Source organism: Oryzias melastigma, linkage group LG22 (genome assembly GCF_002922805.2).
Source record: "Oryzias melastigma strain HK-1 linkage group LG22, ASM292280v2, whole genome shotgun sequence".
Taxonomy (NCBI): domain Eukaryota; kingdom Metazoa; phylum Chordata; class Actinopteri; order Beloniformes; family Adrianichthyidae; genus Oryzias; species Oryzias melastigma.
Genome location: NC_050533.1, coordinates 5,297,077 through 5,320,346, shown reverse-complemented (window position 1 = coordinate 5,320,346; position 23,270 = coordinate 5,297,077). Strand labels below are relative to the sequence as shown.

General features: G+C 36.5%; 1 protein-coding gene across 2 annotated transcripts in view; it reads left to right on the top strand.

Moving 5' to 3' along the window:
* efna2a (ephrin-A2a) overlaps positions 1-23,270 on the top strand; it is a 136,055-nt gene that overhangs the window by 28,815 nt on the left and 83,970 nt on the right. The gene's annotated exons all lie outside the window — the stretch shown is intronic.

The window sequence follows — 23,270 nt, the reverse complement described above, 5'->3', positions numbered from 1 at the left end:
AAAAGTGCCTTTTTATTAAGAGCTAATCGTAAAAAAGTTGAAAAACATACGTAAAGTCTTCAAAGAGCCACTCTGATCATCTTTAAATCTATTTCTGAAGTGTTCCCAGTGGTCCTTTAATTATGATTATGCTGTTTTAGCAGCATATTGATCTTTTAAAGCAGTGATCCTCAACCTTTTTCAGGCCACCAACTGGTTTAAATTAGACAAATTCACTGAATTTTTAATTTTCCGGTTTCAGAAAATCTATTTTCAAAATAAAATCCTACTTCAATAAATTTTGTTTAAAAAAAAGTCTAAAAATATTAGTAGATAATTAAGATTCAATGAAGCAAAGTTGAGGATTTATAAAGGAAACATTACATTTTTTTTGTTTTTTTCCATTTTAAAACTCAATCCAAGTTCCAATTATCTTTACATAAATTGTCTTTACATAAAACCTCATTTATTGGGTATTTTTTTCAGCTCAAAGGAGCATTTTCTGTGCTGAAGGTTCTGAACGGAAGGAAGCCTTCCTAATTCAGTCTCAAAATTCTCAAATGTACCTTTTACAAGTTTCCACAAACCCTTAATTTTCTTTAATTGAATCTTCATTCCCCATAAAATGTTTGAACTTTACGATGAAGATTTTCCCTTTAATGTCATATTGGACGCTAACAACCAGACGCTAGCTTTAGCTACGAATAACTTTAAAGGTGTGATGGGTAAATAACCCAAAATAAAATGATGTTGATTTTCTAAATATAATATAAACTTGAATCGACCGTGTCTCAAACTTTATTATCTGTGTGTGTGAAACAGTCGAGTCTGTCGCTAAATATTAGCCAGAGCGACTTCTGCTACAAGAGAACAACTGTCTCAATAAATCTGTATGTCGATGAAGATTCAGTTTTGTCAGGAAACAGCAGCTTTATTGTTCTCTGAAGTCGAAGTCTCTTGTTCGATTTCCTCACTGGATCTTCCAACTCGAATAAACTTTCCAAATATGTTTGGTTTTTGCTAGCTTATTAGCTAACAATCTAGCTAGCTGCTTTAAGTCACTCGACTAAGACGGATGTTGTGAACAGAATCTGACAGTTTTCCAAAATAAAACGTCCTTCAGGAACAGAAAATAAACAAATTGAAATAATCTAAGTCAGTGCATGTATTTATTTTATTTTTTTCTATCTGTAGCTTGGTACCAAGTGACCCATGGACCGGTACCGGTCTGCAACCGGGGAGTTGGTGACTACTGGTTTATAGGACATTATTCCTGCAGAATGGTAGTTCATTAGAAATGTATGTCTGAGTTGTGGGCTGGACTGTTAGTGCAGAGTAAGCCCGCCCCCATTTCCTCTCACCCATGTGTTTATGTGCTCTCACACTAGCTTACAGCCCCTCACACTCTCAACCTAACTTTACCGGTCCAAAAAAAGGTGAACTATCAAGTTTTGAGCCAGAGGCCAGTTTATACAAAGACGTCCATGGATTTAGTCGTCTTTTTTGGGTTAATTTTCTTTATATATATCCTCCATTATCAAGAAAATGCCACAATAATATGTTAAAAACACAATTTTAATACGAGAAGAAACAAAAAGATAAACCCAAACAAATCCCTTAAAGGGACACAACTGCTATGATGTCCATGAAAATCTGAGGGGTGGTTGGTAAAGAAGGACGTATCCTCCCCCTCTCAAGAAATGACGTTAAACTGAGCCTCCTTGTTGACGTTCCTGCTGCCTTCCTCAGCTCGGACACCAGCAGCATCCCAACAGGAGTAAATCTGAGGAGAAGATGCTCATGAAAATAATCCTGCTCAGGCCAGGACCTCCTATGTGAGCCACACTCGGAGGAAAGACTGTCTCAAAGTACAAAAAACCAACATTTTGGATTTTAAAATATTTACTTATCATTTTTTTGTGAAAACGATGGTTGAAATCAGTAGTTGTGCTTCGGCTTTGATTTGAGCAACCGGATAACAAACCATGACAGTTCATACAGACTGGTGCTCAGGAATCGACCCACATTTACCGCTCAGTTTAAAAGAGGATCCTTCTCCTGCTCAGACGGAGTTCACTTCAACTTAAATCTTAAAGGGTAAAAAAAGACTTTAATCTTAATGATTCGAATCTCTGCTTTTGTTTTTGTTATAATCCCCGCTGTGTCACTGATTTATTAATCCATTTGCTTTTTTCTTCCACTCAATTCCCATGAAACCCCTCAAGGGTCTTATCTGTTTACCTCCAGCGGGGCAGCTTTAACCGCAAGAAAAATCTTAAAAAAGAATTACACAAATTAAAGACGAACCCTCTCAAGCATCAGACGTTTAACAAAGAAGGAAACACTAAGAGGTGGGGACGTGTTTTTCTGTGGATTTTGAGGCTGTGATGAAAAAACTGATGAAAAGATGCCGGCGCTGATAAAAAAAACAAATGAAGAGCGAGCTGATAAAAGGACTCTCCTCTCTCGAAGGCAAACTAATGAACAAGAAATGAAAGGAGGATGTTGAACCGAGCAGTTTTGGAGGAACAAAAACCGGACATCTTTCAATCAGAAAACATGTGAATTTATTTTTATTCCTATGAGTCCTCAGAGCCGAGAAGAATCTTTCTGACAGCAGTGACAGACAGGAAGTCGTCCTTGCACATTCACCACACTTGATTTGGTTGCGTCTCTGACAGAGGCGGAGGTTTCTCTCCATCATCCCTCCAGCACTTTAGCTTGCCATTTTTTTTTGCAGCGAGCAGATAAATCTGAAGCACAAAGTAAAGAAATAAAGAGAAAAAATTCTGCCCAAATCAGTGGAGACTGCATGTACAAGCGCGCAATTTTCTCCCATCCGTCTGCAAAGAGAGAGGAAAAAAAACCCTTTGAACTGTGAACCGATGAGCTTCACAGCAGCAGAAATAATGTCACTGGGAGCGCTTCCTCCACCCAGCTGTGGACCTGCAGTTTGCATCACACAGATGCATGAAACCCCTTCACCTCCAACAAACACAGATGTCTTTCTCACTTGTTAAAGAGGCAACCTGCTCCTTTTTAACGCATATCAAGCGCCAAAAACGTGCTAGAACTTCCATTGCTGCAGCCCCAACTTCTGCGCCTGCTCGCCTTTTTTCTGTCTAATGCATGGAGACAGGTCGGATGTATAATTCATGGTCCCTCTGCCAGCCGTGCTCCTCTCGCTGTGTCTGTTTGTGCTGCCACCGTCACTTCTGGGACCAAACATCACCAAAAGAAGCGGAAATAAGGGGAGAACATGTGTGACGACGAACACGTGTGTTGACCTTAGGTGTGTTGGAACATACGGTGCTTACCAAACCGTAAAAACAGCCCGCCGTTTGCTCTCTGACGGCGCCTCTCGGAGCTGGAGCTTCTCCGAGATAGAATTTGGAAGGGCAGGACCCACCTCTCCTCCTCGCCACTCAACCGTGCACTCGCACTTTCCCTCTCGGGAGGAGAAGGAACGAGGAACGGGACGAAGGAGAGAGGAGTGATGAAAGGGGCATGAAGTGCAAAGGAGGGAGGGGTGGAGAGAGGAATGGAGGGTGGAAAATAAAGATATGTGGGAAAAAGCAGAAGGTGGTCATGTCAAGTACTGAGTGTCAGTGTCACCGAGGCAGACGAGCAATTTTCAGGTCTTGAAACTCGTCTGTTAGAAACAGGAATATTTGACTTTAACAGCAATATTTATAAAGTATTTTTACTATGAGAAATGTGCAGCTTTAATTCTGGTTGTTCTAAGTAACAATACATAGATTTTCTGTGATAAATGAAGCTCAAAAATATCTCCAAATGTGTCAGAATGAGGTTGATAAACTACAAAGGATTGATGGAAATTTATGACCACTGTAGTTAGGATCCTCGTTGAATGATTCGTACGTTTTAACTGTTTGTGAATGGGTTAAATAAGTTAATTTACCTTTAAAAAATAAATCAATAAAAAAAAACTTTACTGCATACTTACTTTTTACTTTACAGTTATTTTTTAAATTTCATTTTAACCAAAGAGCCAAAATGGACGTGGCCCTGACCCCTGAACTAAACACTGATTTTTCAATAAATATGATATTTAGAGGTTAAAAAGATGCTCAAATTTATCTAGTTCAAAGTGAAAAAAAGAAGATTTATCTCTCAGATGCTTTTATGCAGCTTTAGATCCCAAATTACTTTTCCTATTGAACCAGTTTGACCATTGACTGTATATAAGAACTGGACTGAGTGACTCCTCCCCCAGGAAGTACCTGCTGGCTCCAAGAAGCTGAAATCCCCTTAACATCTATAGAGAAATAAACAACTTTTCTATTTTTTAACATGTTTGTGATCATCCTGACATTTTTATAATATATATTTTTTGTTGTGTAAGTCATAAACTGGCCAATCAGATGTCTCAACAACCTGACTCCTGATATACAGCTGCCACCATGTGATGGGGAGGCATCAGCAGAATCTTCTCGATTCTGACCTGCCCAGCAGTCTGGCCGGGAGGACTCCTGGCGGCTGATTTCGGGCCGCAGAGCTCTGACTGGACGTCTCTGAATGGTGGACGTCCAAGTGCCGCCGGCCGGCAGCTGCTCGGTAGGCGAGGGCAATTGTCTATGCAGACATGCCAATGTCGCACTGCTCGCACAAGAAAATCTGTACTACTTACTGCCACATTGATGTGCGTAAAAATGTGACTGCCTCCGATTGCGTCCGTATTTGACTGTATTCCATGGAAACCTTGACTCAGATCAGTTCGGACCAATCCCTGATGAGGTCTGGCTCCAATTTGGCACTATCCTTATTGCAAAAAAAATAAAATAAAATAAAATAGTGAGAGAGTTGACTTTGTTTGGTTGGAGCCAAGAGTAAGCCATTTTCTATGAGTGACGTCCCACCAACTTGGTCCAGTTCTCATATACTGTCATTGCATCAATTGCCATGTTCATTATTGTGTTAATATGCCTCAAGTAATAATTTTCTGTGGTTGCTTATGTGGAGCTAACAATCCTAACCTGTGTGCTACACATTAATACATATTTAATTAGCTCTTAATTGACCTTAACTAAGAAATTGTTTAACATCTGCAGCTAATTTATCAATTAGTAAATGTAAATGCATGATAATTGGTGCTTTATTGTAAGGTGTACACATATATCTCTTTGCTGAAGACTAATAAATACTCTGTGTATTGTTTAGCATCATGAGGGTGCAGAAGTAGAGCGGCCGACCTCTGACAGGAAGATCGCAGGTTCGATTCCCGCTTTGCGCGCTCATATGTTTGAGTATCTGTGGGCTCATGGTTACAGGCTGGCACAGTGTTTGTATAGGTGAATGTAGTATTTCACTATATACCATTCACCATTTTACCCATAATTATTCATTATTGAATATCTATTTTTATAAATATTATGCAAAATATTTCTCAGTTATATTATATACACATATATAATCCATTTTACACATTTTAATGGAAGCTGATGGTGACTTAATTCAACTAAATGTTCAGAAGCAATAAGGTATAAATACAGGAGTTAAATTACTTTTTATACATGTTATTAATGCTTAATAATGAGCTTACTAATGTTAATAAAGGGTCATTTTTTGTGGAAGGTTTCTTTTCTTTCTTAAAAAAAAAATAATTAGGACATTTTTGCACAAGCTAGGAGTTCATACTAAACTCCCCTCACTTGTTTCCTTAAAAAAATAAGTTTTCAATCCAACTGCAGGTTTAAGTTCTGAAATCACAGATGCAAAATGAAGTCAATGTAAGTTTAGATCAAAGAAAACTGCAGAGATGCTTAAAAAAAGGTTTATCAGCTGAAAGCATCAGGCCCCGGGCGTGTCGGCACAAACGCATCACATTTAGTAGTCTTTGTTTACTTCATTTTGCTTTGATTTAAATAATTGCGAGGTTTTACACATATTTCTGCATGTAAAAGGAGCAAATCATCTCAAAAGAAGGGAATCTGAGTTTAAAAAAAAGGAAGATCAGCAAAATCAGCACAAATCTGTGAGGTGATCAGGACAGAGATGGAAATGTTCAGACGCTTGATTTCGTCTTTAAATGATGGTTAAAAAATGAAATATTACAATAAAATAGTTTGGTGAAGTATCAAAAAGTAGGATAAAGTTTGCAGTTAAACATAACAATCAGCTAAAATTTCTATTTAAAAGTCTTCCTTTGATAAAATTAAAAAGTGAGAACTTTTACATCACTTATGATCAATTTTTAATATCAGATTTTATGCAGAAAAGAACCTTTTTTATAGAGAGAACCTTTTATAAAAGAATCAAAACACACGCCAAAGTACGACACATGTACATTTCCCTACTATAAATTGCATTACGTGAAAAAGACAAAGCGTTCATCAAACTTTGGAGATGAATTTCCTCCTAAAAGTCTCTTTCTGTAGATTTTCCAGCTCCACAAGCTGTTAGATGTTCCCAGTTTGACATAAAAGTCATAAATAATTGATGGTTTTTGCTTTGAAAGTTCACTGTTTTGTGGAAATTTGTGTCAGGTTATAGTTGAGTTGATGAAGTAGAGGTCTGAAACTCTGGTTTTCTGGATTTTAATACTATAAATGGTATTTTTCAGTAAAAAAAATAAATAAAAAAGCTAGTGTTTAGTGTTTCCTGTCACGTTCACACCTGCGTTGATTTGTAATCATCACAGCTTCTTCCTGTTTCTTCATTATCTTTTAGTGGATTTAAAGCTCCAGTTTTATTTGCTCTGAACCAGCCCAGCTTGTTATGGAGCATTTCATCATGTTTGCTTTTAGATTTAACTATGTATCATCTAATAATCCCACTGGGGTGTTGTTTGCAGCTGCAAGCCTTTGCTTATGCTTTATTATTTTCACCTTGGCCTCTGTTCAAAGTTTCGAGTTAGAGTGATACATTTGTTTGTTTTTAATCAAACTGCCTTCTATCTCATCTTTAGCAAATCAAGTTTTGTAATTGAAATAAATGAAAATACAAAATCTAAATTGACGACATTGTTTCATGAAAATATTACTATGTGACACTAAAAATATAAAAAAAAAAATATATTTTTTCTTGAGAAAATGAAGCTTTATGGATCTAAAATATATGATCTTCTGACCTGAAAGCTCCGTGGTCAAACTTAGTGGAACATCCTGTCAGTTTGGAAGCTCTATAATAAAGATTATGAACAAAAAAAATGACCACAAAGTAATTTTGAAACCCAACAACCGAAATATTGTTTTTGATGAAAACTGTCACCCTACTATTCTACTTGGTTTACGTTTTTGGCAAAAAATGTGCTTTCATAGTCTTAATACTGTAAATGTGTATGAATTATATACACTTTCACTCTATAAATCCCACTAAATACCACAGGTAATTATCTTGATGCAGCTTTTTTTTCTTTTTTTTCTGTTTATGTCTTCTAAAGAAATATGCAGCTAATAAATAATTTCAATATAAAAAACACATTTATTTAAAAAAAAAAATCTATTTTGGATCTTTGTTTTGAGATGAGCTCTCACTCTGATCATAAAAAGATTTCCTAAATGTCTTTAGCTCAAAGTTGGGCTGGGTGATGTGGCCTTTATGACACTAAATTTAATTTCGAATTTTAATCTTTTTTTTTCTCTACATTTACTTTCTTAAGCAAAATAAATAAATACAAATAAATAAATAATATTTAAAAAAAACTACAGAAAATATTTATCCAAAAAAAATTATTTAAATATTTCTTTAGGAAGTTGAGCTGAATTAAAAGTGCCAGTGCGTGTAAATAAAAGGTAAAAATGCTCATAAAACTGTTTGTGAGCTTGAACAGCCCGTCTCCCAGGGACAGAATGCCTCCATTCCAGAAGTTGAAACAAATTTGTTGTACTTTTAGTAGCAACAGCCTCCAAACTGATTTTTGCAGCATATGGTTTGTTGCTCCGAGTCTGACCAAGTCGGACTGACCTTACTCCGAAAATGGAAGACCAAGAGAGAGAGAGAAAAAAAAATCCAGATTTTATTCAAAACGATCAATAAATCGATTTATTGCTCATAGTAACTGCCGTCCTCCAGCTCAGCGCGCAGCCAGTGCAAAAACTGCTGCAAATGCAACCAAACTTGAATGAGCTCAAAAACAGTCCAGTCAGTTTGGATTTTAGACTCAGCGGGGTATCCATTCACATGTTAGAAATACGCATCAACTTGATGGGCTTTGAAATGCTTCATCCTGTACTTCTGCAGAAAAAAATATAATCCCGTGTAAAATTTCTGAAAGAAGCCTTTCAGTGTGATTTTTTCCTTGGGATTCTTCTGCGTGCCAGATTAAGTGATAATCCTTAAATACTTAAAGACTTTAACTTGTCCTTGTAGGTACATTTACATGATGGTATCACCTTTTCTACTTAAGTAAAAGGTCTTTTAACGGGGCGGATACAAATGGAGGATGGAGAACAGAAGCAGATAAAGATACAGAGAGCAAAGTAATGGAGAGGACATGTATTGTGAAAAACGCGACCAAAATAGGAGAAAAGAAGACTTATAAGCCGGCAAAGACACAGACAAGATAAAAGCAGCAGAGAGTGAAGCTTAAAGTGCAAGAAGAGTGGTGGTGGTGGTGGTGTGTGGGAGTGGGGGGGCATAAAAGCAAAAGGGAAGCAGAAGATAAAGGCGGATGCCAAGAGGAGAACATGTAGAGACAAAAAGAGAAATGTATAAAGAGCAAAGGGTGACCAAACGACGGATGAGTGAGCACCGGGAGCAGTCGGCCGCATCCACGTCAGGAGGAGAAGAACCCAAACAAAAATGGAGCATTGCACGCCCGGTTTAGCCCTCACTGTTCAAGGGGAAGGGGTAAAACCAAAGCGAAAAGGTGCCTGGGCAGACGATTCAATCACAAAATAACAGACTTTTTACTCCACCTCTAATGCTACGGACACATGTGACACACTTGCTTTTTTTTAAATATATATTTTTACATATATATGTATACAAAACAACCTAAAAAACCTAAAAAGAAATGGCTAAAACAGAACAAAAGTACAGTAATATGACTAATAAGTTCATACAATAGTTAATAAAAAGCATTAAAGCTAAATCAATTTTCCTTAAGTGTATTAAAGAAGTGTTTAAGTGTATTATAATGGCAATTGTTCACAAAAAGACCCCCCAAAGTGTTATTTTTGCTTCATTCATGCATCTCTGAGCATTCCTCTCTAACCCTGCTCTCTGAGCACCAGCCCCTTCCAATTCCCGAGAATGCCCAGGTCCCCACGTTCATGTGTGGTGATGCAAGAACGCAAGAGTTTTGAATGCAGAACACACATATACATGTGTTTGTATGACTTTTCATCAGGGCTGGGTATTTATAATAATTTCCATAAACGATTAAATTCGATTCAGATTTTTATTGATTCTTTTGATCCTCTCAATTCAATTCAATTTTAAGTTTTCACATTTGTTTAGAAATATATTAATAATCTACTATATGTTTTGAATATATTTATATTAATCTGATACAGTTCACATACTGTAAAATGTATGAGTGAAATAATGAGATTGTTAATGTATCAATAAAAATGTTCAGATCATAAAGATTGTAAACATTGTTCTGCTTCTCCTGGAGGGCGTTTCAGTTTGGCCACTAGGTGGCGATTACTCTATAAGCATTACACTTTTTTTAAAAGAAGAATAAGCAAAAAATGAGCAAAAAACAGCGCTTTAAACCACAAATGGTTACTTTAAAAATATTACCTTAAAATAGTTTGGAAAATTAATTTGTGTAAGTTTATAAAGATGTTAATTTAGTCAGAAATGTATGTTGACTGATTGTTAGCATTAGCCATCCTATGGGAAATTCCATTAAACATTAGCATCAAGCTAGCGGACTTTAGCATTATGTGCTAAATCGATTAATATTTTTATTAATTAATTATTGATCTATTTATTAGCTTAGATTTATTCAAATCAATTTAATGATTTTATCAACTCAGCGCTAGTTTTCATTTGTCGTCGCTTGAACTTGTTTTTGGAGTGAATGTAACATAAGAAATGAGGATTTTCGACAATCAGAGTGAAGTTCATGTGTGCATTTATGTACATTTGCATAAATTTTTCACTGAAAGTGGTCGCTTGAACGCGTCTTCCTGATGCTTAGCATTAGATGTTTCTCTGAAGGAGTTTGCCGTCTGTCTGGTATATGGAGCAGAGAAAACACACGGGAGATGCTGTGATTAAAAAAAAAGAGTCTCCACACTCATTTAGAGAAACTTTGTGCTGCTGCTGTTTAATGTGTAGCAGGCGGGGAGGGGAGGAGAGGAGGGGGAATGTTACATCAAAGTGCAGTTGGTGATAAATGCCTCAGATAGAAGCTACACACTCATGTTTGGAATTTCAAAGCCTCCTTTCCTGGGATCACAGTGTTTTTAATACTTTGAGGGTGTTTTTCGCCAATAAGAGCAGCCCAAATCTATTGAATAAAGAAAATGACAGAGCATAACACCACTTTTTCAATTAATGGGCAAAAGGAGAGAGAAGTGGAGTAAAGTAAGTTAAAGCCGGGTTTGTTTGGTTTATTCACATTGGTGTGCATAAGAGAGGGATATATATTCACTAAATGAACCTTAAATATACGGTGGAGGGAAAAAAGTATTTGATCCTTTGCTGATTTTGTATGTTTTTTAATATGTTCCTGTGAGATTGTTCTCATAATGGAGGATTTTTATAAAGAAAATTGAGCTAAAAATGAATTTCTGAGTATTTCCTTATTCAAATTGTTGTGAATCAGGAGCAGACAAAGCGATCTCCTGGTTTGTTCACAGAAAGAGAGGAATTTAGATCCAGTAAATAAACACTAAATATTGAGTGGAGGAAATAAGTATTTGATCATTTGCTGATTTTTGTAGGTTTAACACCCAAAAAGAAATGAAACGTGAGAGAAAGAAAACAGAATAATAGAGAAAATTAAGCTAAAAATGCATTTACGAGTATTTCTTTCTTGTTCAAATCATCGTGAATCATGAGCAGATAAAAAAAAAGCTGTTTGGAAATTTTTTTTATCTGTGACCATTTTTGTTGCACCAGTAATTTTGGGTTGGGGTTGTAAGGGGCTGTAAGCTAGTGGGAGTGTGTAAATGGAAGGATGCTTGGAAGCAGACTTGGCCACAACTCTAAATTTTTAATAAACTTTCACCGCTCTACAAAACTATCTCCTAGATCAGGTATGGATCAACTTTTTGACTCGTGGGTTCTAAAACTTGACAGATGGGCCGGTTCTGAAGCTTGAAGTGTTTTAAGCGACCTCATATGAGAAATAACTAGCATGGAGTCTGGACAAAAACATGCTTTTTTATTTAAAAACTGTAGTTTTTGTTCCTGTTTTAGATCCAAAACCCACACTTATAAAAACACTATACGTGTTATATTGGAATCATCAGAAAAATGACAGTCTGACTCGAAAAACACACACGAACGTGAGAAAAACAACAAATCTTCCAACACAACATGAATGCAAAACTGACATAATCATGATTAAAAAAACACTGGGAACACTTTAAAAAAAAAACCAAAAGATTATTGGAGTGAGACTTTAAGGAATGCCCATATATGTCTTTGCATCTCATTAAGTTAAATATATATTTGAATTCCTAGTAACTATCAGGAGTTCTCACGGACCAGTTAAACTCTCCTGAAGTGAAGACACCCGTTTGAACTTGCTCCCTGTAGAAGAGACACCTGTCCAAAAATCAGTCAGACTCCAAACTCTTCAACGTGGGAAAGACCAAAGAGCTTTCAGTGGATTTAAGGGAGAAGATTGTTGACCGGAAAGGACTACAAAACCATCAACGAGAAGCTACAACTTGACCATCAATGAACCTACCGTAGGTCTGGGGCTCCAAATGAGATCTGACCTGGTGGAGTTTCCATGAACATATGAACGGCAGGAGTTAGTTAATGATCTCAAAGCAGTTGGAACCTCAATCACCAATAAAACCATCTGCAATGCGGGTTTAACATCTCGTCGTGCTTGTAAAGTAACCCTGCTTTAGAAGATTCATGTTCAGTCTCACCTGAAAATTACCAACGAACACCTTCATGATTAAGGAAGAAGGGGCTCTGGTCAAAGGAGAGCAAGATCTTTAGCATCAACGTAACTCATCACGTTTGGAGGAAGAGAAAAGCTGCCTATGACCCTAAGAACACCATCCTCTTTGTCAAGCACGGAGGTGGAAGCATTATGGTTTGAGGGTGTTTTTCTGCACTGGGCTAGTTCGGCATGTTTACGTCAAAAATCAGAATAGATTGAGCTTCGTTTTCACTAAATGAAACATCCAAACTGCTGCATGGGACTGAACTGCATAAGAAAAATCAAGGAAATAAACAAACATCACATTCTCTAAAGAAATAAACAAATCAGCTGCAGCAACTAAATACACACAGAGGGAGACTTAGTGAGGCTGATGGTTCATTACAAGCAGCTTTTATAATGAACCATCAGGTTACAATAAAAGTGCTGGGTATAATTACCGCTCATGAACTCAGAAAACACTGTAGTTGTGTAATTTAGTTCCACGGTGGTTTTGAAGCAATATAGTTTACCCAAAGTCTGAACGAACGGCAGGAAAAAAAAAATACAAGCTCTGAATGAGTAAAAAGTAAAAACAGGAAACATCGTCATAAAGTGAGATTAGAAAACACAATAACACATTTAAAAAAATGAAAAAACTGGCCATAATTTATGAGGAACGCAACAAAGGATGAAAAACAAGAGGTAGAGGTTATCTCGGGACATTTAATACTCCACCAAAGGCTCAAGTTCAGAACTTCTGTGAAGTTCTCTCAGCACATCACATGAAACGAACTCTGGAAAAACTTTACTGAAATTAAGAGGCAGAAGTTTGATTGTGATTGGCTGTAAGGGAAGTGAGTACTTCAGCTATTGGCTCCCTGTTAGGGCTGCCATGATTGGTCGACTAATCGACTATTAAAATAGTCGACAACTAATTTAATAGTCGTTGGCATTTATTAAGGTTTTTTAGGCTACTTTGGAGTTAGCTGATATTTCAGCTACATGCTAGCTGTTTTGGCTAATTTAGGTTTTCTTTTGTTTTGTTTTTTAGGCTGTTTTGGAGTTAGGCTAATATTTACAAGCTAGCTCTTTTGGCTAATTTGGGCTTTTTTTTATTTTTTTAGGCTCTTTTGGAGTTAAGCTAATATTTACATGCTAGCTATTTTGGCTGATTTAGGCTTTTTTAAAAAGTTTTTTTTAGGCTGTTTTGGAATTTGTCTAATATTTCAGCTACATGCTAACTGTTTTGGCTAATTTAGGTTTTATTTTGTTTTGTTTTTCAGGCTGTTTTGGAGTTTGGCTAATATTTATATGCTAGCTATTTTGGCTAATTTAGGCTTTTTTTTATTTTTTTCGGCTGTTTTGGAATTTGGCTAATATTTCAGCTACATGCTAGCTGTTTTAGCTAACTTAGGCTTTTTGTATTTTTTTAGGCTAATTTGGCATTAAATCAATATTTTAGCTGGCTCAGCTTTAACGTTTTCAGCTATCAATTTCAGCATCTTCAGCTATCAACACTACCATCTCCAGAGACCAAATTCACACAATGATATATATCTAGATTTTAGTTAGTTTAATGCCAATGATGGTTAAGATGTGTGCTTTACATGCAGTTTGTGCAATACTCGATTAGTCGACTAATTGGAAAAAATAATCAATGATTAGTCGACTATTAAAATAATCGTTTGTGGCAGCACTACTCCCAGTGCATAACAATTGATGATGCGAGGAGTGACAATAAAACACCCTGCATGTCTGAGAGGTAGATCTTCTTTATAGAAATTGTGGCAAAGCTTCTCAACACGTCTGATTTTCTGTCTTGCAAAAAGAATGATCTCATCTGGATAGTTTTTTAGTAGTAACATGTTTAAGAAAATGTCTTAGTGACAACAGTATTTTCCTAGAAGTTAGACCTTTTAATGCCATATTGACAGATTATTTTTGCCTATAAGTTTAGTAATTTTTTACTTACTTCATGAGGGTCTGTTTTATTTTAAGTCCAATACTTGAATTCCTACAGGCCACTTGGTCAGCCTCTTACTGTGAAAACAAATCTGTTTAGGACAAAACATGAATGAAAATCCTTCATTTAGCACTAATAACGATCAAAAGACGATCCAATCTCCTCATGCAAAGAGCAATGCAGCACAAATAAGAAGAAAGTAGGAAAAACATTAACAACCAAATGCATTAGGGACAGAAAAGCACCCCCCCCCCCTCCATCTCCCCACCAGTTTAAAGTTTCCTTGTCAGTGTAACCGAATCGCTTTCTATTTAATGGACAGCAAACAGAAGGAAAAAGGTAGAAAAAAGACAAGGAAATGGGCTTGTCTATTGAAAAATGATCGCTCCTCAATGTAATGCAGCTTTTTATCACAGACGGAGAGCAGACGGTGTGCGTCACACACAAGGAGAGATACACACTGCAGAAGTTTAAAAAAAAATTGTCTCCGAGTCAATTTCAGAGTTCCCATGCCACTGTAACTAAATAGCTCTGTACTTTATTGACAAAAAATTGTGTGGAGAAAACGATGCCAGAGTGATGAGTCAAACGAAAAGCAATTCTGTGGAGGGATCCTCCAAAGCTCAGCGGTGAGCTTCTGGTATTTATATCCCTGATCAGATGTGAATTAGACAAAGAGCGTAGAAGCAAGCTGTTTTATCTCATTGAGGAATTGTTATTAAATCATTTTCGTCTCACAGACGGCCTCTCTTACTTCAGCGAGCCGTGTTCTGTCTAATTAGCTTGTTTAAAACCGTGTGTCGTGTTCGGCGCGTCTCACCATCTCATTTGGTGTTTGAAATGCAGCTCCATATTTCAGTTTAATGTGAGCGGGGATGTCTCAAACTACAAGGAAAGTGATGACACCCACGGAAATGGATTGTTTCATGCTTTTGAACTTCTGTGTGTGTATGTGTGTGTGTGTATACTTGTATACATATACTTTAGGGAACCAAACCCCAAAAAGAGACTCACACTATGAGGACACTTTTAATGGTTGTCTTTTAAATGTGACATTTTGGTTTTGGGTTATGGTGAATGTTCTCATGGGTTTGGGATCCAGTTCTGATAGATTTATAATTTAAAAAAAAAAAAAAGTTTTTTTTTGTTTTTTTTGTGGCTTTCTAAAGTATGCCACAATCCTTCTCATTCGGGACACAGACCTGTTTCTTTTGCCCTCAGGGAGGAGACTACGGTTTATCCAGACCTGAACCTTGAAAAGCTTTTCTTCCCCTGCCATCATGCTGATGAATACTTAATAACAGCCTATATATATATATAACTTATATATATATATATATATATAACAGCCTATATATATATATAACTTTGCTATATATATATATATATATATATATATATATATATATATATATATATATAGCAAAGTTATGGTCAGAGAGTATGTTTGCTTCTTGTTCTTTATACTTTTTATGTTGATGTTTTGTTTTCTTTATTTTCAAAGACCCGATCTGATGACTTCTAACATATTCTTGTAGCATTTATTATGATGATGGAGGACATATATTAGGTAAAATAAGCTTAAAAATGCATTCATGAGTATTTCTTATTGTTGTGAATTTGGAGCAGACAAAAAAATACTGTTTAAAAAAGCTTGTACTTGTGACATAAAAACGACAATGGGCAGGCCACAAGCTCCCTGCTCCGCTCCATTCTGATGCATCCACACGCAGACAAATAGATCTTCATATTGGTCCTCATATTCCCCATTTGAACTGGAATCTGGGTCAAAGCTTTAGGGCTGGTTAGCTCCAATATCGCTCACCATTTTTGTTGGACCGATAATGTTAGGTTGGGGTTGTGAAGGAATGTAAGGTATTGAGAGGGCATATAAACAGATGGGCAATGGGAAGTGGGGCAGGCTTACTTTGCACTAAAAATTAATTTTCTAATGAAGTATTGAAACATTGCAGAAACAATGTCTTATTTTGGCTAAAACTGGCATAATTACAATTAAAAACACCAGACTTGTATATTATACTGCATATATATATATATATATATATATATATATATATATATATATATATATATATATATATATATATATATATATAGTTTTTTTTTTCGTGGCTTTTTAAAGTATGCCACAATCCTTCTCATTCGGGACACAGACCTGTTTCTTTTGCCCTCAGGGAGGAAACTATGGTTTATCCAGACCTGAACCTCGAAAAGCTTTTCTTCCCCTGCCATCATGCTGATGAATACTTAATAACTCCCTATATATATATATATAGCAAAGTTTTGGTCAGAGAGTATGTTTGCTTCTTGTTCTTTACACTTTTTATGTTGATGTTTTTTTTTCTTTATTTTCAAAGACCCAATCTGATGACTTCTAACATATTCTTGTAGCATTTATTATGATGATGGAGGACATATATTAGGTAAAATAAGCTTAAAAATGCATTTATGAGTATTTCTTTATTTAAATTGTTGTGAATTTGGAACAGAAAAAAAATACTGTTTCAAAATGCTTGTACTTGTGACGTAAAAACGACAATGGGCAGGGCACAAGCTCCCTGCTCCGCTCCATTCTGATGCATCCACACGCAGACAAATAGATCCATGTACGTCTTCATATTCCCCATTTGAACTGGAATCTGGGTCAAAGCTTTAGGGCTGGTTAGCTCCAATATCGCTCACCGTTTTTGTTGGACCGATAATGTTAAGTTGGGGTTGTGAGGGAATGTAAGGTATTGAGAGGGCATATATACAGATGGGCGATGGGAAGTGGGGCAGGCTTACTTGTACTAACAGTTAAGTTTCTAATGAAGTGAAGGTAACACTCACCAATAAAATATTCTGATTCTGATTATATTTTTTATTTTTTTGCACAATTGATTTTTGAGATTTTTATTGTTTGCTTTTAGTCTTGAATGAACAAATCTGCATTTAAGACTTTTTGAAAAGAATTTAAATGTATTAAATTTGGAGTGACATTCTTAATTGAGGCTGTTCACTCATTTCCTTCATTTTTGTCTCTTTAATCAAGTTGTTGTCTTCTATTTAACCCCTCTTCATCTGCTTGGTTTCCTCTTCCTGACCCTGCCGTGTAACCCCGAGGCAGTCGTGAGTGAAATCCTGATTAGATCAGCAGTTTCTTATGCCTTACCCACAACTGCCCTTATGGATAGATGCGAACTGTCGGCAAGGAAAAAATTGGCAAACCTATACGGGACGGGTGGCCTACAGGAAATATCAAGATCAGAGACGCTCATTGACGTGTAAAGTGAAAATGTTAATGTAAATTTTTCTATGGGCATGCTGCGGGTGACATGTCCTAGCAAACATTTCCGTTTCGGTTTTTTTGAGCATTTCCATGGGATTGCCCCATCAGTTGTAGGCCCATTGAAAAGTGGAACAGACGGTTGTGGCGTAGCCACTGTAGCTACCTGTTGATTGGCAGAAAGTGATGCCGACTTTAGAAAGCGCCAATATGTCGCTCATTTAAGCTAACATTTCCAATGGCGGTATTCATCTTAGCCTCAATCTTCTTTCAAACAACATTAAATTCCTGTTATACACGATGTACTACAAGTAAAGGGAGAAAAAGAGGAGCTGCTGGATGACCTCCATAGTTGTTGTTTTTCAGAATAAACTGAACCGTACCGTACCACTCCTTATCGGACCGGACCGTTTGGTAAAAATGAGGCTTTAAACAACATAAAAGTGGAAAGTAGGTCAGATCACTGACTGCATAAGAGAACAGAGTTATGTGACAAAAAGTGTGACGCCACCTATAGGAAACCGTTTTCCTGCCGTTTACTACTTTAAATTAAGCAAATTTAGTTGCCTTTTTGTGTGATATGGAGCCAGATGAAGTTGTTAAGCAGCGATTGGTCCGAGTCATTTTGAATTAACGTTTCTATGGCAACCGCTGTCCTGAATCAGGAGTGAGGTTATTGGAAAGCGGGCTCTGGAGGGACTGTCAATTCAACGTTTGAGGTCAGAACATGCTTGTTTTGAGGCATCTCATTGGCCAATGTATAACTTTAAGAACTTGCAATAAAAAAAAATATTAGCGAGAACATGTAAAAAAAGAAAAAAAAAAGTATCAGAGCAAGAATTATTCTGACAAATATTATGACTGAGTAATATCTTTATTTCTCTATAGAAGTGTATTGGATTTTGGCTTCTTGGAACCAGCAGGTACTTCCTGTTTGGAACAAAATGGGTTTCTTATAGAGTCAACGGGTGAGACGCAGGCAGATTTTTTTTTTTTAACCAAATGACAAAAATAAAAAGTTTCCACTCATACTATTTTGTGTATCTTGAGAAAATTCAACAACCAGAGGTTCATTTATTTGGGCTTCTTAAAGATGGCCGGCGGCGTTTCAGCACAACCAATAAAGTACCAGTACTTGAACCTTACTAATGACTACAGTAAGGGTACCATAAGACAGCATCACCTGTGCGTACTTCATGATACACTTGAGTTAACGTCCCTGGAGGTGGCCATACGAGGCACAAGGGAACTGTAAGACGCACCTGTGTTCCCCTTAAAATGTGGATGCTCCTCTCTACAACCCTCTATAGACCCAGACAACCCAAAAGCTGCAGCACACATATGGGTGCATGTGACTATAGCCTAAAATACAGATATCTGGTTCAAACAATTTAGCTCAAAGCCTCTAAATCCTACTTTCTGAGGCTAAACCATACAGTTCATCTTTACCATTTTCTAAACATGTCTGAATGCATCGAGTTGTTGCCATCAGGATTAGCTATTTGTGTGAAGAAGCAATTGAACATGAGCTTCATATAGTGGTCAGTGAAGTGTGCATCAATATCTGGCACATGCTCCTACACTTAATTTCTCAGACAATAAACCACAATTCATTTCTTCAATAATCTTTCCTGGCTGAAGAAACAGATGTGGCAAATAAAAACAGTGGTTCTTGTAACAAAGAGGCCATCTTTTGAAGCGTTTGTTACATAAATTTACGCTATGCTCCATTTACTCTGCCCTTGAACACTGAAACAAGCCATTTTTGGAATCGAGCGGACTATCGGAGATGGTGTGATACGTCTGGTCAAACGTGGAATCAATAGAGAAAACACAAACTCTGAAGTTGTGATTATATTAGAGAGTAATGGAGCACATCTGCAGTGCAGCAAGGTTAGCAAGTTCAAGCCGACCCGATCCTGTCAGCCTCTGCTCGTCTCCAGCACTCGCATATTCAAGGAGAAGGGTAGGAAAATTAGCCGATGAAAGTACTCTCAGGAGAGTACGACACGTTGGTTTGGGAGAGATGAGGTGCGAGATAAATGGAGGAGGTGCGAGTATATATAAAATAAAAAAAAGGAAGAAGCAGGAAACAGGGCAGCAAATGGAGGGGAAGACAAAGGGGAGAGGGAATGGAGCACAGGCATCGCTCCGCTGGGAGCCACCACTCCAGTCTTCCTCCAGACCTTCAAGTCAGAGCCGTCTACCACTTTAGGGAAAACAGAGCTTCACCAAACCAGCACACACACACACACACTCACACACTATCAAACCTCCTCTGCCAGGAACAGCTGTCATCTACCTGCAGGAGTGTGTGTGGATGTACTGTAGCTTCATGTCACACATCCATGGTGAATTTTTGGGTTTGTTAGTGGGTTTATGTCAAAAAAAAGAGCTCCTTATTTTCACGTTCTCAGAAAATCCAGCTTATTAAAAAAATGTGACAAAAAATGTTTTCTTCGAAAAACAGTCGAAAACAAATTTGTTTTTTGATTTCATCAACTTTTACAGGAAATAGTCCCCTTTGCTTTTCCTGGTAAAAGAGAACTCCATATTTAATGATAATGTGCCGAAGAGTCAATGAGTGCAAGGAAATGGAAACTCTTTTTGATACCAGATGAAATCCGTTTTTTTTATTAAATTTAGTTAAAAAAACAGCAAAAATGCCCTTTGATGTGGAAGTGTGACTTTCAGTTTAAATTGCATTAATGTAAATCTGTACATGAGCATGAAGCAGAGCGTGAGCACGTCTCTGCACTGCAAAGCGAGTCGTGTTTTTCTGATCTGTGAAGGCCTGCAAATGCGTCACATTAGCGAGGCAGCTGCTTCACAGAACATTACGCGTCTGTCTGAGCTTTCTGTCATTCTGACTCTTGTTAAAGGCTCCTTTAGCCGCTCTAAAACAATCAATGAGGAGTAGCTATTACCTGCACAGGAGCTCGACAGCATACTTTGGAAGAGAAATCCTCTCGTCTGCAACAATATCTAATCAGAGGCTGTTGGAAAGATTTGTGTGTTAGCACGACCGTCTGAAGCAACTGAACTTCTGGTAATGACTATTTGATTTTACAAGATATTGATCCATCGACAGAGTTTAAACTCAGCCACTGACATGACATGCTAGTATGTTTTCAGGGTTTTTCTTTCCCTTAAAAGGATAAATACTTGAAATTCACTCTCAATTTTACACTTTAAATTCTACAGAATTAAGAATATGTATAAAAGGTGTCTGCGAATGTTAAAATCTATTAATGTGAAAAAAGTTTAAGAGAAGTGATCCTTACTAAGGATGTATCGGGACTGGAAAAATCATTTGGTCCAAATCAAGTCCTGAACCTGGCGTTTGGAATGTATTCAGGCTGCTGATCCTTTATTGTTTTGAACCAAAGCTTGTAAACAAAACCATGTGACTAAAGATCTCTTCAGTCATTGGTCAGGAATTATGAAGGAGGGCCAAAGATTTGTAATCCTAGTCAGGAGAGTTCAATTATTTATACTTTAAATTTTGCTGACCACTTTTGAACGTCTGTATCAACGTCAGGTACAACACTTACAATACGGTTACCGGCAAGATGACAGTTAAGAAGGTACCTCGATAAGTGTTTAGGACATAGAATAGAATAGAAAATACTTTATTATTCCCTTTGGAAGTCCTCAGGGAAATTCAGGTACCAGCGTCCGTACAGCACACAGATGGAGTAAAATGACAAAATAAAGTAAAATAGACTGAATATAAAGTAAAATAGACTTAATATAGCTAAATATGCAAATAGAAAAAAATTATAAATAATGCAGACAAAGATTGTCAGGAAAACAGAAGTATGGAAGCCTTTGGGACTCATAATTCAAAATAAAAGCCAATATTGGAAATACTTTTTCATTTTCTTAATGTAACAGGATTACTTGTCTCTTAAGTAAAATGAAAAAGCAATTCTCAGAAAGGTTTTTTCTTCTTCAACACTGCTCATTCTATAACCTTATTAAAATGACATTTCATTTTGAAAAAGTTCTTTGGTAGATTTGTACCAAAATTCAATTAAAAATATCAAATTTGAAAATTAAAATGCATAAACAGAAATTTCTTTTCATTTTCACAATGTAACTGCATTACTTGTCTCTTAAATAAATTTAAGGGGCGGCTGTGATGCAGCGGTAGGGCGGTCTACTCCTGATTGGAAGATTGGGGGTTTGATTCCCGCCTTGCCCGCCCATTTGTTGAAGTGTCCTTGGGCAAGACGCTGAACCCCAAATTGCCTCTAGTGGAAGGTTGGCGCCAGTGTTCGGCAGTGGAGCTACCACCAGTGTGTGAATTGGTCTATGACTGTGAAGCGCTTTCGATCTTTGAAGGAAGGTCAAAAGCGCTATACAAGTATACCCCATTTACCATTTAAAATAAAAAATCAATTAATCGAAAGGCTTTTCCATTTTCTTTATCATCACCGCTTTCTGGGACATAATTAAAAGTGACAAAGCCATTGAAAATTGCTTTTTCGTTTTCACATCTCGCCGTCTCATAAATCAGTTCGAGGTAGCAGTTCCAAGAGGCGCAACATGATGACATCAGTTCTCGCTCCTTCTCTTTGGTTACAGACCAGTTACAGAATGAGCGGTGTTGAAAAAAAAAAGCCATTCAGAGAATTTTCATTTAATCGTTTTAATTTCATTTAAGAGACATGTAAAGAAGGTACAGCGTGAAAATGAAAAAGCATTTCCAGTATTGACTTTTATGAGTCACATAGCTTCCATAGAGAAGCAATGAGTTTCATCTTATGTATCTTGTTCTTTTGATCAAATAGTCTCTTCTAGGCTACTCTTCCCTCCAACATTTTACCTCTAGCTACATTTTGTAACAACATCAGTTTATTTGTGTTTAACTGGAGCAACAAAAAGGCTTTAGAACTGTGTTTTCACACCTTCAAACTGATTCCTGAGGAGCTAAATAATGTTTCCTGAAAAATTCAAAAGAACCGGAGAAGTGGAGGGAACAAAACTGAAGCCTTTTTAAGAACCAATATTTTTGTGGGCTAAACATTTCCAGTAAAAATACTATAAAATACTATTTTTTACTTTTGAAGCTTTTGCAAAACTGTGAGAATGCTGAAAAAAAAAATAAAAAAAAAAATCTTAGAAGTCTGGAACAAAGATTTTTACTGTTTGCTTATTCAGCCACTTCACGCCGACTTACGAAGAATTTATGGAAAATGTTCTCAAAGGATTAAGCAATATTGTCTTTATCTCAAAAATTAATAAATGACCTACTTTAAATCATTCACTACTGTAAAAAATGGAACAAACGGAAAACTTGAAGGGTTTTTAAAAAATCTAAAACTCAATACATAAAATATATACACTTATGATAAAATAGTAAGGTGCACTGTCATAACTAAAACTTAGCTGGATGTTTAAAGAATAAAAATGTCTTGAAAGGCAATCAGGAAATCTAAAATTCTTTCATGAAAGAAAACATTTGGTACGATCCAAAACTTACTTTCCTTTATGGCTTCATTGTTGTTTCACTGTAACTCATAAGAAAAAAAAATCTGTCGGAATAAAGTCATAAAATAAGGAAAAAGTCAAAATATTTCAAGAATAAATCTGTTTAGTTATGAGAATAAAATCATACAATTATTAAGAATAAAGTTGCACAATTATAATAAAAACGGCATAAATTATGTAAAGCAATTTGACAATTTTCTGATAATAAAATTGATCATTTATACTTCAAAAGTAAAAGTTTTAAGAGGAAAAGGTGATATTTTTATTACATTGAGCTGTTAAATGTTTCAGCAAAGACAATCAAACTGTTTAATTTTAGAAGCTCAGATTTACATCCCATTGCTCATTAATCTCACTGAACCTGCTTTACTTCTTTCATGTAAATGTACAAATTTATTTTCATGAAATCACAACTTAATTTAAAAAAACACATGACTTTTTCCTCATAAAATTAGAACGTTTTAATCGTAAATGTATGTTTTTATTGTTGTAAAATGTTAAAAGGAGCCATTCCAGGATTT